The sequence below is a fragment of the Stylophora pistillata genome, chromosome 5 (assembly GCF_964205215.1).
Source record: "Stylophora pistillata chromosome 5, jaStyPist1.2, whole genome shotgun sequence".
Classification (NCBI taxonomy): Eukaryota; Metazoa; Cnidaria; class Anthozoa; order Scleractinia; family Pocilloporidae; genus Stylophora; species Stylophora pistillata.
Window position 1 is genome coordinate 20,733,491 of NC_142523.1, and position 18,683 is coordinate 20,752,173.

The following is an 18,683-nucleotide window of genomic DNA, read 5'->3' on the forward strand; positions in this document are numbered from 1 at the left end:
AATCCGAAAAGACAAGAACATCTAACCATTTGCAAATGTCACAGCAAAGGCAGCACGTTCCCCTCAGTTATTTTAAGACCCTGAGTGTTGGTACGGTCTAGGGCTTTAACCTTTGACCTCCCGTAAGGCAGTGCGGCGCTCTACAACACCAGCTTTCTAGGCACGGTTGATAGCCGTGTAACAAGCATGAACTCTTTCTGAGATGAAGTCGAACCCCCAAGGCTGTCTACGTTTAATAAAGTAATGTAAACTTACACCTTTTCGTTATGGAAAAGCAGTTATTAACGGAAACAACCACAGCAACTGTAGGTCAGTTCAAAATTGGTGAGTTTTATTCCTTTCTTTTTCCAGTTGGGGTATCTCGAACAAATCTCATTTGTTTCAAGCTCAACTCTACGCAAAATTCTGTGGACTTTCCATGCAGAGGACAGAATTCAAAACGACTAAAATACTACATACAGAGTCCTCAATTGTTTCACGGCCCGTTATGACTGACTGTGAAGTTTGGGATAGAGGAGCATGGTCGAGCAGGATTTTGGAAAACGTTCGGCAAAAATAATCCAAGAGTTCAACAGATTTAAATACAAAAAATTGTTTTAAGAATGACTTATCTTAAATAAAATGACCTCTTGAACTGGTAACAATGGGAAAGAGAATTCAATATGATACCTATACACTAGATTTGATAAAGGGAACGAGAAATGTTTCCATCGTCACCTAAGTGATGGCTGTTTTAACACTAAATCCGTGACTTTCTCCAGTAGTTCAATTATGGGACTTGTCAGGGGAAACTTGGTGGAAAGTTTCTTCTTTACCACTGGCTTTCTGATGTAATATCTGCAACATTTACGAGACAACAAAAAATATTGATGGCAATGATTCATTAGAGATTTAAAGGTTCACCTGTCTAATTTGCCCTTTCATTTCTTCTGCCCCTAATCATTTACTCTACGACAGTAATTTACATGTTTATCATTAATGCTTGGGCGTTACAAAACAAATCTTCTTCAAATCATTTAACAGCCTGTATACGTTTTGTTTTGTTTTGTTTTTGGATTTGTCTTGTATTTTTTTCAGTGTTAATTTTCATGTACTTTTTTTAAGATAGTGAAGCAAGTTTTTGACTACTACCACTCCGATATGTCCCCTCTCATAAACCTCTGAATAATTCCCCTTTCCTCGTCTGCAAGCCTTTGTAATTGATAAACCTTCTCAAAACGCTTACTATAAGTTATCAAATATTACAACTGCAACAACAATTTCGGGAAAAATGGTACAAAAAGATTTTTTTTTTTTTGACTCGCGCCACGAACTACATCGAAAAGGACGGACTGTTCATAGTCTACTGCACTATCATACCTAAATTCCTCTGCGTATCCAGCTCGGATCTGATTCGCAACCACTGCACCACATTCCAGAAAATTATTGAGCAGGTAAAGTTGTCGGTAAAGAAGAACAGCTTCGGCGGGAGAGAGATATCGGCCAGAAGATGATACTAACAACGTTAAACGTTCCATGATTCTCTGTACACAATATTTCTGAAAATAGAAGGAAGAATATCAACCTTTGATTGTGAGAAGCTGCTGTTGTCGTTGGATTAAGGTCGTTCTTAAGATCCCTTAACCCTTCACCATTCAGATTGACCAGCAGCTAATTTCTCCCAACATTGTCGGGGCTAAATCAAACATTAAGGTCACGAGAATAAAGGATAATGGTTGCCGACTGAAGGAGCGCAATAAGAAATGTATAAAGAACACTCTGGATAATATGCACACTGATGTTGTAAAAGTTTTATGGGTTAAGATACGCACTAACCAACGTTGACAGATGTTAGTAAAAATCTACCGGCGTTCCATCACTAGTTCTGCTATCTGATTGGCCAACTTACTCGCCTGTAGCCTGAAAATGTGCGTTTGTAACCAGAATAAAAATTGAAAAAGACGAGTCTGTCTTGTTTTGACTTAAAAGTTTTAGATGACCGGAAGAAGCAAACTGTAAAGCATTTAGAATATTTCCGTTGTTCTCATCAACCATCAGGCGACGTGAAATTTGTGTTCACAATTTAGTTGCTAAATTAAATTGGTCATGGTCGCGTACTATTGGAACTTTGCTTATTTTAAGTCGGTTGGGTATTGTCGTGTTCTATTGGAAAAGAAACGTTGTTGAATTCGTCAATTCCTCAAATTTTCTAAGTGGCAGCAAACCAAGCTGAAACGTTTCCTTTAAAGACACAGATTGACCAAAGTATGAACGAATAGACCGTAAATGTCAATCCCCGCCGTTAAGAAGGAAAACTGTTTTTTGCACGTTCCGAATAGAGCGGGTAGAAGTTTAGGAAAAGTGCCTTTCGCCACCTCGAAACGAATTGCAGTTGCATAAACTTTAAAATATTTGGTTAATCTTTTTGTCCATTGATATTATCTTAATTTGTATTTCTCTTCGTTTCGATAATTCTTGGAATGAGCAATCTTTTCTAAATGTTTGCTTCTATTATTCTTCAACCCGTTGACTGCCATGAGTGACAGAAACAGAATTTCTCCTCACAATGTCAATAAAACATCAAGCAGACAAGTGATGAGAATAAAGAAAAGTAAGCCGCAATGCGTACATGTGTGTCTTACGCAATTTAGCTGCTTTTAGTGTCTGGTGTCATAATGAGCTTCTTCTAGTTAATAATCTGATTATGGTTAGATAGTTTTCAATATTTTTCTTGCTCATCGATAAAAAACAAGATAACTAGCATACAATATAGTGTTGAAATGTTCATTAAAGTTGAGGGTTGAGGGTTAATTGCCAAACTTTGTTGTGGAGGTCTCATTTCGACAACAAAGGTTACACTTGTAATATGAAGATTTTAGGTACTGAAAAAAACCTCAGCACTACATCATACAGTGGCCAGATAGATTCAGTCATGATTTGTTTACGTAACAAAGTGGAATTGGGTTCTGAAATTTCTAGGTTAATCTTCTCTTCCAAGGCAAGTGATGTGAAATTAACTCCAGGGAAGCAAGGTATGAATATTTTTGGCATTTTGTGTACCAGTACATGAGGAGCATGATATAATCTACACCAGAAGCCATTGGGAGCTTGATTTGGTTTGAATGTATGACTAGTTTTCGACAATACATACATGTAAGCATAGGTTTTCATTTATTATAATTATTTTATTTTGGTTTGATTGTATTTTCAGTAAACAACACAGAAAAATTCAGTTAAGGTAGGTATAGATATGGGGTTGCAAAGGGAAGAATTTCAGGGAAAAAAATAGGTGTATAACAAGATCAGAACACAAGCAATATTTTAATGAATCATGTGTTGAGTAGTACATTACACTGACACTGCTAATAAGATTTTAACCCAATAAGATATACAATTTTACCGGGAGGTTTATTTGACAGAAAGTTTATTATAGATAGAATTTCATCATAATAGATTTCAGGAACAGTAATCAGAGATATGATGACGCAAACATAACAGGGTTCAATGTACAGGTAAGCTAGTGCACAATAGTATCATGATTTAAAGTATCAGAATTTTTAAGCTTTTCTCATTATTGAAATTGTAATTTCATGCCTGTGTGTTTCCCAAATTCAAGCTATGTGTAGACATGAAATGAATAGTTGAACTTGACATCGTCATGTAAATGGTCAACTTGACATTCTATCAAAATTTGCTTTCAGCTAAAATCTTACTCAGGAATGCAGTTTTGTTGTTTTTTTTTCAATATACCTAAAATTTATTCAGGCTTTTGTTTATTTTGGTCAGCTAAAGGGTGCATCAATCAGCACAACCTCCTTTGTATAAGTCTGATTGGTTTCCAGTGTGATCTAATTTACATTTGTGACTCAGTTTTGCACTAGTGATACATGGAAAAGGCATCTAGCTGTTTTCAGCCAATCAAGAGTGTAGTTTTTCATGTATATCAGTGTTGCGATGAATTACCTTAACCCAAATAGACTACTGGTATCAAATAAATAACTTGGATCATGACATAGTGCAGTTTACACTTTGTGTAAGCCACACAAAAAAACTAATTAGTTGATCCAATACCAAATTCTCAGATCAAACATCATAAGAATTGTTTGGCTGACAGTAATGAGAATTACTAATGAGATCATGGAAGTGAAAGAGTTAAGGAAGGTTTGTCTGTGAATTTGAAATTTTTGAGCTCATATAGATTGAATTTAAACACTCGAATCACCTAAAAAGCCTGAACCCCTCAAACAAGCAATTTTTGAAGGACCAAGCAAAATACTTGATGTCCTCAAGTGAAATACTTACTGCTTGTTTTTGAGCTTCAACAATCTTTATGAGCCAAAAAATGTTTAGGACATTGTCTTCTACTGAAAAGCAGTTGGCCTGAAATAACAAGAAACATAATCTCATAAAGTTATCATAAATTCAGTCCAGTTACTAAACATTGTTCACTATAAGAATATAAGGATGAGTTACAAGGTCAACCCTGCATCAAAGTTAACAATGAGTGACTAGCACCTGATTTCTCCTCACAATGTCATCCCTGAGTCATATATTAGAGTCACGAGAATGTAGGAAATGATCACCAACTAAAGAAGTTCTTGACTGTTTAACAAATTCTCCTTGTCATGAGCTTAGGAAACGTGTAAAGAAACAAAAATCTTAATAAACAACGCTGTGCATAACATCCATATTTATGTTCTCCATTTCTCTATACATCTCCTGTGATACTGGCAAGGAGAACTTGTTTGACAATCAGGAAGTCCTTTTGATTGCGATCTTTTTTTTCATTCTCATCACCTACAAGTTCAATTTAGGAGAGGTAGTTTCAGGAGAAATGAGATGTTAGTCAGGAGTTAATGGTATTCAAACCTAACCTGATGCAGAGCACACATCAGTTCAAACAGAGGCGAAGTAGCATTGTCCAGAACTTCTCTCAATAATTTATCAGTCTGAAAAGAAACAGAAAGTACTTTATATATAACTGATAACAGCACATGTCTCATTACATTTTTTGGTACAGAGGCATCCTTATGAGAATTACTTGGCGAGAAATTATTTCTAGAATTGGATTCCTTTGAGTCCCATGCAAAGGTGAGCAGGTACTGATACTTAAGTATCCTGGTGCTGACTTGGAGGTCCTGCCCTCTAATGAGAACCCAGGAGTCCACATACAGAAAATCACCATGAAGTGAACCCGCAAAGGATATAAATGGAGGACAACACAAAAAGTCCCTGGGTTTTTGATAAAGAGCATATGCAACACATTATATTTTATTTTTTTCGTTAACACTTCATCACCCAAAAGGTTAGGAGTCACTTTATAGGATGGGGCCTGAGCCCGAGTTGGCTCGGCCATGCGCAGTTTAGTAGACTTACAACTTGTTAGTTGTGTCCTTGCTTATTTTGTTTGTGATACAACTAGGATGGACTGTAGCAACAGTGCACCCTTGTAGATGTATTTGAAAACAATAATCCTACCTCTTGTTCCCTATCTCCCACTGTAAACATGTTCTTGTCAGCTCCTGACAACAACAGTTGAGCTGCTGGAGAGATACCAACTGGTTGCTGTGATGTGGTTAAAGGATGAAGAACAATGCATTTGAGAAGATCCTTGATAGCTTGTCCTGCGTAAAAAGAAAGCACTTCAACTGAGCCAGTGTCTGGAAAATTAACAGAGTGACTTGTGTACAAATAATATTTTCACTAGCCTGCTTGCAGGCAGCAGTTTGTGTTTTCAAGTGCGAGATTCAGCTCAGCGAATATTCAGTCCAGGTTCAAGCCCTGCATGGCCAGGAACATTGTGTTGTTCTTAGGCAAGACACTTTACTCTCGTCACTTCATATTGCTACGGAAACTGGAGTTAAGTGCCTACCTGAAGGGGCCTTGGAATCTTCGAGCAAAACATGTGAGAAAGGTTGTTGTAAAGTAGTCACTTACAATAATTAAGATGCCTCAGCATCACCAACTTACTTGTGTGCTTTTATGACCATCAATCATGTGGACAGAATGTCTGTCTCACGAAACAGACATACAAGTGTCTTCAACAACACCACAACAAAGCTGCAAATGATTAAAAGAGAAATTTCAACCAAACCTGAAAGTACAAAGTTCCAGAGGGGGATTAGAGGGATTTCCAAAAATGGAAAGAAACTACCGCACAAAATTTACGTCCAATTGGGAGCAAATAATTGTGCCAGGATAAGTGCTATTTTAAATGACCATATTTTTTTGGAAAGAAAGTACTTGTATGAGTGACAGCAAGATTATTAAAAACAGCTGCTGAGGGCCCAAAATAATTTCCAAAGAAATAAAACTCTCTTTGAACTCTTTTACATCTTATGGTCTCATTTGCTGTCTTCTTCGTTTTCTCACCGTCTCAACCATACAGACTAGACTAGACACCCTGTATCCCCCCTTAAGTTGGAAAAAGGGGTCCACTGGGCCCTCTTTGACCAATTTCTTAGGATAAAAACCATCAGTGCAAAGCGCATTTAATTTGCCAAAAAAAAAAGAATTTCAACCGCTAATAGAACTGAGTTACAGGAGAGCAAATATTTTCTGTTCCGCATGACCCAACTCAGCATTAAGCATTTTATCAACATGATTGTCGCTCTATTTCTATCTTCAGGGTTTGTACACTTTTTCAGGCCAAAGATTCAAGGACTTTTCAAGGACTTTCCAAGACCCTACTTAGAAATTTCAAGGACTTTTTGTAATGACAATTTTACCTCAAAACCACGAGAAACAACTATGTTTTGGGTTTACCGATGGTGCAAAACAAAAGCAGATATTTTTCGATGTTGTTCAATAAAAAATCAAGGACTTTAAACAAAATTCAAGTACTTTCAAGGTCTTGAAATTGGCCTCCTGAAATTCAAGGGTTTTCAAGGGTTTTCAAGACGTGTACGAACCCTGTATCTTTCTAGTTTTAGTCGCAGCTCGCTTTTCCAACCCCTGCTCGCATAATCTCATGCAGCCCTCATAGGGATATTTTTCGTTTGTCGCAACCAGATTCCCCAGGCTTATTGGATTCAATATGCACTACCCTCATATCCTACACTGCACCTTTCAAAAGTTTTAAGTCAAACTATAAGTAGTATCTTTTGTGCTCTTCGCAAGGTTCCTTTGTCGACTTCATCACCTTCTTAGTAACATTGACAGACAAGAGCCAGCCATTTTGAAATGTAGCACCCCTGCTTAGTGTAATTGTCACGTGCGAGGTGATTATAGCGAGATAGATCACAATCCCTGACTAATCAGAGCGCAAAAATCTCTTTCATCATCAGTGTAATTATTCTAATCTTCAAAATGTTGCACAGAGCAACATGGGTGATATGAAAATAACACTTACTCAAGCTTATCCTCTCTATTGCTTCCTTTCTTTTGCGATGATTGGCTGCGGGATTGAGGCATGTATTGCTGTAATTGACCCACCATGAACACAAAGAGATCTGCTGACTTAAGTTGAACTGCAATCAATATTTGAAGCCAAGGATCCAGATAGGAAATCATAAAACATGTAGTGTAAGGGGGACACTATGGTGCAAAACCAATCAGAGAAGAGGATTATGTTCCACCATCACCATACTGGATGCCATTCCAGCCATATAATGGGTTAGTTTCCACCACATGTTACAAAATACTCTTCTCTAATGGTCGAGCAGGACAGTGCCCCCTTATACTGTCAACTGAAAGCAAAGTCATAATTTAAAACAATGGGCTGTTATTCAGACTACCTTCAATGTCAACTTTATTGTTTACAGTCTGGTGCGTAAACGTTCAAGGAAGTGCGATTACAATGAACAAATTGGGAAGCATATTAGTGAGTATTCCCTAGATGGTACAAGTGCTTCAATGCCTTTTATGAGTAGCATTTTCCTTTCCGTCCGATTTATCAACAGCTCAGATCAAGCAAATCTACTGCTACTGCTCGTTATTCGATAAACTTGCACAGCGATGCGACATGTGTACGTGTAGCATGATAGCTTTTTTGACTGACGTGTAAATTTTCCATTGTCAATTTATTCCTTTTTCAAGCCGAAAAGTTCTTTGTTTTACACAACAATGTAACACATAGGAAACTCATAGCTCTGAACAACAAAGTCGTGCATTCGTTTTTGTCCGTGCAAGCGCAAAAAAAATCGTATGTGCATGTCTGACTATCGTGCATCTGAGCATATGAAATGTGTCTGTGTTGTTAACTTACATCTGAGTGGTAGTGTACCGTACCTTCCAAAAGTATTTTTTTAAGTTAAAACTCTTCTCTGCTGCTGTAAAAAGCTCCTGGATGAGAATAAATGTCTTCTCCATGATATGCGATTGAAGGATTTCTGTCTTCAGCTGATTAAACAGGTGCAATAACTGTGAACTGAAAAAGAATATGATAATAACATTAAGGACTCAAATCTAACTAATATTCAGTAGCCATGAGCCCTCAATCCATAAGTTTTGTTTTGCTGTGGGCTGTTTGCTCCACACAAGCCCGGTTCTCTTAAAACTGGACAGTGACCTGAGGTTAGGCAATACAGCTGCAAATTGTATTAGTAATAAAAATGCACCTGTTTTAAATATTAGCAAAGTGTTTCCTGAGGGGAGTTTTTACATGTACTTAAATGAAAAAGAGAACAGAATTGTACATGAAAAAAAAAGAAGACAGAACTCAAACGACAAATACATGTAAATAGATAAATCAGCATCAGTTGCATAAAAGGAAAATCAACAATCAACTAGTGGTTTGACCAAGTTGCATTTATTTGACAGAACTTCTGTCCCCAACTTTTGAATATCAACGTGTTATTAAATAAATGTATGTAATACTTACTTGTCAACTTTGTTTGATCCAGTGGGTGAAGTTGGTGTGGAACTCCTTCAACCGTGACGGAGTGTAGATTTCTGAAGAGAGGGGCAATCAAAATTTATAATCAATTAACCCTAAAAATTATTTACATTACAAGTGTACAACACAGGTATTATGCGCAAGAGATTTCTTTCTTTCGACCTAAGTTTTGACAACAAGATTCACATGTCCTGTCTGCTCATCACTTGAAGCTAGTAAAAACAGTGCTGGTTAAGCCAACCAAAACACCTGACTAGTGTAACACCTTTACATGGCTCGTTTTCAATTACCCCATTTTATCAAAATCCCTAGTTGAAAATCCCTCTATTACTGAGACTCTCGAAGAAAATTCAGGGCTCAACATCAACGGTAGCTGTAACTAGCCACAGACTAGTTCAGTTTTGGCTAGTGGTGTTTGATTTCCACTCGCCAGTTTGGCTAGTAAAGAAACTGAAACAGTTGTAACATCTAAGTTGTCACTTGGCTAATATATAAAGTTGAAAAGTTAATGTTGATCCTGAAATATGTTCAGCAGAAATTTGTTTCCCAGTATTAAGAAGAATGGAAAAGAAACTGTTACAAAAGCAGCTTTACATGTGTGAATCGAGTTCATTTTCAAAATGTGCAGAAAGGTTAATGCACTGTAATTTTTCTAATGCCAACAGTGTACACATAGGAAATATAATCTGATTAGTTCCCAGTCTTACACATAATCTGACAAAACAACATGGCTCCACAATAACCTGGTGGCCCCTTATATCTTTATAGCTCTAAATTTCAAACTTATTGTAAGCCCTTGAGACATGAGGGTTAGTTTACTAAGACTACACAATGTACAGCGTGTAGCTCTTTCATGCGAAGAAGCCCAAACTGCCATAATCTGAACTGGTTGCTCATAACGGCATTTTCTGTGCTGAAGCCTGTTTTCCATATGTACATGTCGGGAAAAGCCCCTATGATTCCCATTTTCACTGTTTCCTAACTGTCCCAAAGTTTTCAGACAAATAATTATAGAGGTTGTAGAAAGTGGATGCTCCGCCAACACATCCCACAATTCTGTGATGATCAACAATCACTTACTACATGTATATTTGGAAACTTCAATTTTCACTGTTAAAGAATTCAACAGTAATTTTGGCTCACTACCAGTCCTTCAGTTGCTTAGCAAATCAGTACCCTTGAATCACAGATATCTTTGAATTTACCGAAATGTTCGCAAAATCTGGGACGAATGCGAAACAAAATTACCAGTCACCATTGATTTTCCCAATTTTTTGTCTTAAGAGTTAAAGTTCAGTAAATAGAGCATGTAGAACTTTGTTAACACACATGATGCACACCCACACAGCTTACTAAAAAGGAAAAAAAAAAAGAACTTACCAAAATGCAATTGTTCCAGGCGCTTTTAAGATGCATATACATTGGTGATTTTTCTGAAAGGATGTATAAGTCCATTTCCATCAATTCAAATTTCTTGTTAGCAGAATAATTGCCTCCATCATCAGAATTATAGTCCAACTCTTCCCCACTGTCTACAGAGCCATTACTGTCACTTCTGTAACGACTCCTCCCATGTGGACCACTAGCGGAATCCACTGACTTTTGTCTGTTAAAACTAGTTGATGAATCCTGGTAAGAAATTTCAAGTTCACTACTGCTAGAGCTACAATTTAATTCATCATTGTCATTGTTAGTTCTCATCTACTGTGAAGCCAATGGTTTCTTTCTTCTTTGCTTAGCAACACTTCCCGAGTTCAGTCTTGTGCTTGAACTAGACTGCACGATCATTGATTGATGACCAGATGGAGTTGGCAGAAGGAGTCGCCTGCTCCGAGGGGTTGTAGAAACAGCTCCAATATTACTAGCTGACCCTGAATACAATTTGCTGCTGCGTTCATGCTTCAGATGTCGGAGATCAGGGTCTGAGGCACTTCAATGAAGACTGGTTGTCTGTACTGAGAGATGCTGCGTCGTGACTGGCTGGCTTTCTACACGTCCCACAGATGTTTTAGATTTAAGGTTACCTCCCACTTGGGGTGCTGTATCCACTCTTAAAACTGGAGAAGTACTGAGAATGGAAGATGATTGGAGAGCTAACCTCAATGAAGAATTGTTTTCACTAGGTGGAATGGCTATCGATTGGCTTGATGCCATTTGCTTAAAAATCTTTTTGTAAACTATCAGAATGTGTTGGTTTTTGGTCTTCAAATCTCCTCTAAGAAATTCTGCAACATCATAAATCTAGAAGAAAAATTATCATGTATTAAAGAGTAATCATTAAATTTTTTTACAATAGCCTGTTTTCTGATCAACAATTTCAAGGATTCTTTTATCACTTATTTAGAATAGTCCATCATTACTTGCAATTATTCAAAGATAATTATTGTTTTTACTTCTCTTGGGATTTACAATCATCTTGACAGATTAATTAAATCAAAAAAAATTTCAAAGCTGGATTTTGCATAGGAAATACAAAGTGTATTACAGGTTACTCAGATATAGGAAATGCCAAAAGAAAATCAGTGTAAGCACTGAAGTTAGATTCTTCAAGTGCTGGATACCAGAACATTAATTTTTATGGATTATTTCATTTTACAGATATCAATTTTCCAATTAAAAATGCTTATAAAAACAAGTCTCTGTAAGAATCAAACATCTTGGGAAATGAAAATTTTCAACCCCTCTTCAAACCTTGCACGCAGTTAGGCACTCAGGGGGAATGCACAAAAATGCTCTTTTTAAATATTGCAGCACTCTTGTTGCCACGGTAACAACGGCTGCCTGTTTGAGGCCTAGGGCATCATTCCCATGCAAAAACATTTAAAAAAAGAGTAAAGTGTTGATTTCTGTATCTCAAGCTAAATACAACATTACAGATTGGTACTTCTACCATATATAGCGACATCATTTATCTTGACTTTGATACATTCAATTTACCCAGAGAGTGAATGTGAACACACCAATAGATTATGTATCTCGGTACAGTTTCGGTCATTTCTTTGGTCTCAGACAAACGAAGCGTGCAAGGCTTGGAAAGAATATTATGTTATGAGCAATATCCCGAAGAGATATCTCACCTCTGGTTGTCATCTTTTAAAAAAATTGACCAGCCTTTGTGGAGGGCTTCTTGAGGTAACTACAAACATATCGTCTTCAAATCGTGTGCATACCATCCAGATTCCGAGTGCTGCAACTTCTTTCACGGGAATTTGAGCAATTTGACATCCTCTGTAGATACACTGGCTGATCTACTCGAAACTATCCCATCACCAGTCATTTGTCATAAACGTGTACGTTATCACGATGGCGTGACGCTGTATTTCTCCATAAAGTTTCCCTCATTGGCTCTAAAGAAGACGAGAAATGGACATTTTTCTATATTTCATTAGATCTCCGCGCTTTCTGAAATAAAATAAAACCAAAAAACATAAAGAGAAGAGGAAGACTTTGTTGAATGCGACAGAGCTGAATAAATAAAATAGCTCACGTCAGAGGGTATGCGGTTAACAACGCGGGCTCAAGTGTCCTGGGTCTAAAATTTAGCGAACCGGAAATTAGTAAAGGCTGACTTTTAAAGCCGAGGAACTCTGTTTTCGCCGAAGGCATTTTCCTATTTCCAGAGGTTTTAGGAAGAAAATTAACTTTTGAAAGTTTTTAGGGGGTGTACCAAGTTTTTGGAGGTTGTTCTGTAAAAGAAAAGCGGCAAGGAAAATGACGCCTCAAAGCGGAGGATTCTCTTGTCTTATAGTAGCTGTATTAAATCATCCCCCTGGAGCAGATATCAACATCCGTGAGTATTTGTTTAACTCTCTGGCCCGGGCTGAATCTATTTACCCGAACTGTGCGCTTGTTTTAGCCAGCGATTTTAACCGCCTCGATGCCACGCGGCTTATAAGGGATTTTCATCTTGGGAACGTGTTCACGTGAGATCCAAGCAATATCAAAATTTGAGTCTACATGGTACCCTCCAGAATTTGATACTAGCGAGCTTAAGATCCGACGACGGCAGACATCTGGGACGGCAAGCGGAAGTGAAGTTACCGCCAGAATTAATTCCGGCTGCCGTCGTTGTGAGGTTTCCCGCCGTAGCGGCCTTGTCTGTGACGTGAAGAAAGCCATTTTGCCGTCGTGGCTAAAACGTGAGTAAACTTTAGCAAAATAACGCCATTTTAACTTACTTTGGGCGAAAATTGTTGGCAATTTTAACAGTTTATTATTATGAGAGGATGTCTGTGAAATGGCTGAGCAAAAATTCATGGAAATTTTAAATAATTCGTTTGCCTTTCTGATAAATAGTTTGTCACTAAAACTAGCTCGATGTCAAAAAGCAACCCAGTAAGTTTTACAATTTCACCATTTCTCTTTATTTCGATGGAAAATTCGAACACTAGTTCGGACATAAATTGATGGCCATGATATTATTCCAGGAGTCTTTTCTGGAGTCTAACCGACCACTAACTATGGTTCATCTGAGAAATTTTCATAGTCAACACTTTCGGTCATGATGTTTTTCAGCCATAAAAAATGTCCTTGATTAAGCGTGAAAAGTTTGCTTCAGGAAATTGGCTTAACATTTATCATCATGATAAGATTATACCTGTATTATGCTGCTTTGCATACATGTCTATGCTTAGATTCAGACTTTTCCCGTGTTTAAAAAGGTCACTTAACGAATACCAACGAGGGTACGCTAATCTTCTCAACAAAAGAGAAAGGCATTCAATTCCATCGTTAGAGTCCCTTGTTCACATATATACGAATCAAGCAGCCCCATTACGTCTGCGAGAATAGGTATGTCCCTCTTTCGGTAACGATCTCTGCCAAGCACTCACTTCCGTCGAGTCCTTCTTAGTCAAAATATTTGAATCCTGGTAGGGATAGTCGAGATTATTTGAAATGCTGGCATCATTCAACAGTAAAAATTCATCTTCTGAAAGTCACCATCATCGAAACTTTCGATCAAACATGATCCACGAACCTTTCTATAGGTAGCAATTGCTTTTCCTAAACTTCGAAGAGGAGGGCGAATCAAGCCGCCGTCGCGCGCGTTATCTTAAGGTGGCTCAATAGGGTTATGAAAAATCACGAAGCACGCGCCAGTGACATCAATCGAAAGTTAATATTCTCATTGTTTTTGCTATTTTTCAAATCAAAGCTACTGAAACATAAAAAACAAGGGCCTAAATTTGCTGTACAACAGTCACCTCTGAAGTCAAGGCTTTTAGTCCCAAATTAAAACTACTCAAATATCACCATTTTTTGACGTCTGTTTGACTTTGATTTCAATTTTCTTCAATTTCCTTCGGTAAAATTTTCTATTATTCTCCGACCGGGTAGAGTCTGACAAGACGAAACTTTTAAAATCGAAAAAAATAGGGGTTGTCAAGGTAGTTTTTTTGCTTTTAACATTTTTGTTGTTTTTTGGCTGAGCGAAAAACTTGTCTTACAAATTTTTCTGATAAATTCACAGCAAGGAAAGCTAAAAGGGTATAACATCTCTGCCAAATTTCAAGGAATTTCACCGAAGGAAATACGAGAAATCTGAGGGGAACTTTCTATTTTCTCACCTCAATGACAATCACGTCTTCAGAATAGGAACTCGCCAAGATCGCTATTTGAGCATGCGCGAACTTTCGAACGACGCGGTTTTGTCGAGGACGAATGTGTAAACACGGGCGATCATTATCTTTGACGTTTTTGTACAAACTGCTTTTGACCTGAAAATCAGTTGAGAACATACCATAATTCACTATGCCGCAGAATCCTTGGAAATCTCTTCGAAGTGTTTCAAAATTGCGGAGACTATTCTCGTCGTGTTTGTGACCCTTGGAAGCGATGAGCGACTGGACAATGGCGGTCTCGTCAAAATACACACAAGACCTTTCCGTCCCATTCGTTGGTACAAATTATTTAAATCCTCATATCTTAGGCCACTGCCAGCAATGTTTTCGGCAATGCTTTGCTTTATTGGGCTATCCGCATGACCTGGGTTGTACAGCTTTCCTCGAAAAGACAGGAGTCTCTGATGACGGTTGTCAAGATATTTCAGGTCTTCGGCGGCGTCCTTGACGGAGATTACAGAACTTCTGTTCATCAGCATTTCATCAGACAAAGCCAACCTAGGCGAAAGCAAGATTCTTCGAAGAGCGATCACGTCCTCTAGGACGTCGTGGGCATCAAAGGTGGTTTGAAATAAATGTTCGTAAACAGAACTCTGCCCAGGCTTTGGAAATTTACCTTCTGCGTTTTGGATGGAAGAGTGCTTGCTTTTGATCAGTGATTTCATCAGTGTCAGAGGGTCTGCAAACCGGATGGAACTGATGGAACTGAGCTCCGCAATAAAATTTTCGCCACCGTTTCGAAGAAGTATTGGAATATCAAATGTGGCGGCGTTGTGTCCAGCCAAGATTGTGCAAACAGGCTTTGTGGATCGTGTTGAAGCTGAATCTATGCTGGCCCTCAAAAAAGTTAAGAACTGCCTGAGTACTTGCGACAAGTCAAAGGCTTCTACTACTCGATTATCTTTGAAAAGTCGGCGGTTTCCATTGACAGTTTTAACTGTAAGTTTGTTGACCTTTGACGCGTGAGAATCAATCAAATGTCTCTGGTTGGTAGAATATAGCATGAGAATTGTTTACCTGACCTATCCACGGCAGCGAGCTGACATACTTCTGCTGATTTTCCCGTTGAATTTGTCTCGATGTCAAATGAAACAAAGTGATAAAATTTACTGTTATCAAATTTTTCCTTTTGAACTGTGGGTCTCGAAGTGTATTTCGGAACTGCGTTTTCGTACTGTTCTTGTTGTTGTTTCGTGACAGCAGCGGTTATATCATAAAGATCAGTGATTGAAAGTTGAGAATTGTTCAACTCCAATGTTGTCGCAGGAGAGTTTAGGTTCATGCCAATGCCACTTTCATACATGGTACCTTCTTTGCCCTCGTTTTTCGAGGTTTCTGAAATCTGGTGTTTGTGTAATTGTGATCGATGTCGCTTGAATGCAACTGTTGATTTCCTTTGTTTGTCCTTCGAACTTTTCATGTCCATTTTCTTATTATGGTCTACACAGAAAAGACCTGGCTCTATGTCAAGTGACGCTAGAGTTTGAGGAATGTACCTGTAACCTAAATTTACTTGAGAGACACTGCAGGACACTCGATAATCATTGCTTTCACTTCCCCCGTAAAAGCGAATTTTGGGGTTCTTTGAGCCCACCACACTGTTCAGACTCGTTACGTTGAGAATTTGATGAAAGTGCAAGTTTGTTTATAATAATGTCTGTGCTATATTCATCAAAGAGAGATTTCAGGGCTTATTGAAGGCTATCCCCTTGGAGGTCTTTGCTATAGGGAAGATCTCTGTGACAATAATGAGAAGGGTCTTTCTTGTATCAACACCATGTTTCTCTACAACCAGTATGGTCACCAAATGCATGAGGCACAATGCTTTGAATTGCAGATTTTATGTTTGTAGCATCCCCCTTATTTTGTGCAATACGGTATGTAAAGGATTTGACAACGTAATTTATGACTTTCTGTGACAACACTGAACTGTTGGGGAACTTACTTCATTGGCTCAAGTTGTATAGGCGTGTTGTAAGGGATCTTTTTATGTGAACTGTATCACTCCATTTTTCCACACCATAGGGTACCTTTTGCTTTAGGTGAGATTCAGTCATTGAATCATCATCCCCAGTGTAAATTGAAAATTTGACATTTGATTTAGTTACCTCATTGAAAAGTTCAACTGCAGCTAAAGGCTCCATTGACTTTGAAGAGCCTGAATGATTTTTTCTACAGTCGTGGTCATTTGGTTGTTTTCCTGCCTTTTTAGCTTCATCACGGGAGCGGCACATTTTAGTTTTTGTTGTGTAGTCAAGGACCTTACCAGTTGAAAGGCCCATGACTGCAGCATGTCCGGTCTTAGAGTTGAAACCTCGCCCCCGTTTCTGCCACACCATGTCGTAAGAACAGGCAATAGGTACCAAATTGTTCTGGTCAGGCTTGTTGCCATTTTCAATTGCCTTCTCTCGTTCAAGGTTTAGGAATTGCTGGCAACTATTTTTTGCTACTAGCTCTATTGCCTTTCCAGCTTCCCTTTCCCGATTTTTAAAAGTTGATGAGTTCAGTGCAGGCACATTGAGGATTGAAAGTAAATTGTTTAAATGGGTGTTGCCCACTCCTGTGTGTAAACAGCCAAGGGCAGCTCTCGCGTTCACATCAAAGGTCAATGGACCGCGTGCACCAGATCTGTGCTCTTTTGATGTGTTAATGATGTTTTCCGCATTGCATTGGCTGCAGATAACAGTAAACGTGCTTGCCAAGCCACTGTGCTGTTCTTCAAAAACATTGCCAAGAGACAAAGGGCCTAGAAATATTGTAAAATACACTGTAAACTAACAGGGAAAAAAGACTCCATCCACAGTATTTGTTATGTTCTTTTATATGAAAATGGTGTAAAATATGCTATGGTGCAGTTAAAAATAGTGAGAATTTACCGTAATTTTAAAATAAGCATTCCTTCAGACCATCTGTAAGGGTTTCTAAGTCCACCAGTCTGGATCCTTGTGGCAGGTTCGCCTTCCTCTTAGCTTTATTCTGCTGATGGGAATCAGGGTTGGAGTCAACAGAACAGGTAGGCCGATAATTAGAACAAGCTTGACAGGAAAATCTTACCAAAAATTAAGACTTCCGAATAAAGAAAAATGTACTGACCTCACGTGCTCGTGTCATTCGTTTTGCTGGGGGTCCGTTTTCCTTGGATATGTTATCATACTGGAGCTTCCTTTTGGCATTCCACGTTTTGAACCTTTCGTGTAACCTTTTTATTTTTGTTTCTTTTCTGGTTTCGATCGCTTCCACTTTCCGAAAGCGACCTGACACATTACGGATGTTGTGTAGGCGTTGAGTAAACTTCTGGTCTTTCACTGTCAATATTGTGCTCATTACTGGAAAGTATCGATGCCGTTTCACTCTCGTCAAGTAAACTTCGCGATTATGTGACAAAAATTGTGCACTCGCGTGAAGCCGCCATGTTTGTTTACATATTTGATTCCATTTAAAAGCTCGCGCCATTTTCGTACCCATTCTTCGCCCGGCCCAAAAACCCTATTGAGCCACCTTAACATTGCAACAGGGATCTTTCCCCAAGCCCCCTCGACTAAGTCTGCCGTCCCAGCTGTCTGCCGTCGTCGGATCTTAAGCTCGTTAACTATTTTGTGTACATACCGGTATTAGTCATAACCAGGAGCCCATCACTTGTCTTAGCTAACCGCCTCCAGGTTAGCTCAATGGATAGAGCGCTGGACTGCTGTGCGGGAGGTCGAGGGAGTTCAAGCCCTGGCCGGACCAACACTCAAGGTCTTAAAATAATTGAGGAGAATATGCTACCTTTCTGAAGTTGAAGAAATGGTTAGATATTCTAGTCTTCTCGGATAGGGACGAATAAATGGAGGTCCCGTCTCCTACAGGGTTAGTGGTAAGAGACGTTAATTTCCCACGCACGAGATTACTGTGTGATGGATGTCTTCCCCTGGGGTGGGATGGGTGGGATTTATTGGGTGGACTACTCGCATGGATCGCATATGTTCCGTTCTAATCCTACCCTACTGCGGGAATGCATTGAAAATGGTTAGAAAAAAAGTTAAGAACCTGACAAATATTTTTTCCAACGTCCGAACAGTTCACGAGATACAGTGGTTCGAGTGAGATGACACAATTTTAGTAGAATCGCATCATTGAATAATATCTCGCATTCTGATTGGCTAACGAAGCGAGGTATTAAGCATGGAATTGCGAGTTGAAAACGAGGCTAAGTGAAATTGTTTCGCATTTTCGTCACCAAGAACAAAAACTATCGTCAAATAAAT

The 18,683-nt window shown here is 38.6% G+C and overlaps 2 pseudogenes across 1 annotated transcript; both read right to left on the bottom strand.

The window, feature by feature from the left end:
• Positions 1 to 310: 310 nt before the first annotated feature.
• Positions 311 to 12,312, bottom strand: LOC148730748 (uncharacterized protein C12orf56 homolog; annotated as a pseudogene). Its single transcript, XR_016001002.1, has 11 exons — positions 11,986 to 12,312; positions 10,196 to 11,056; positions 8,801 to 8,871; positions 8,209 to 8,347; positions 7,331 to 7,437; positions 5,942 to 6,039; positions 5,458 to 5,603; positions 4,854 to 4,928; positions 4,282 to 4,359; positions 1,360 to 1,538; positions 311 to 837 (listed from the first exon to the last, which is right to left on the bottom strand). The product of XR_016001002.1 is annotated as an uncharacterized protein C12orf56 homolog (transcript).
• A 2,077-nt stretch (positions 12,313 to 14,389) lies between these two features.
• LOC148730749 (uncharacterized) lies at positions 14,390 to 16,775 on the bottom strand (annotated as a pseudogene).
• Positions 16,776 to 18,683: the final 1,908 nt, after the last annotated feature.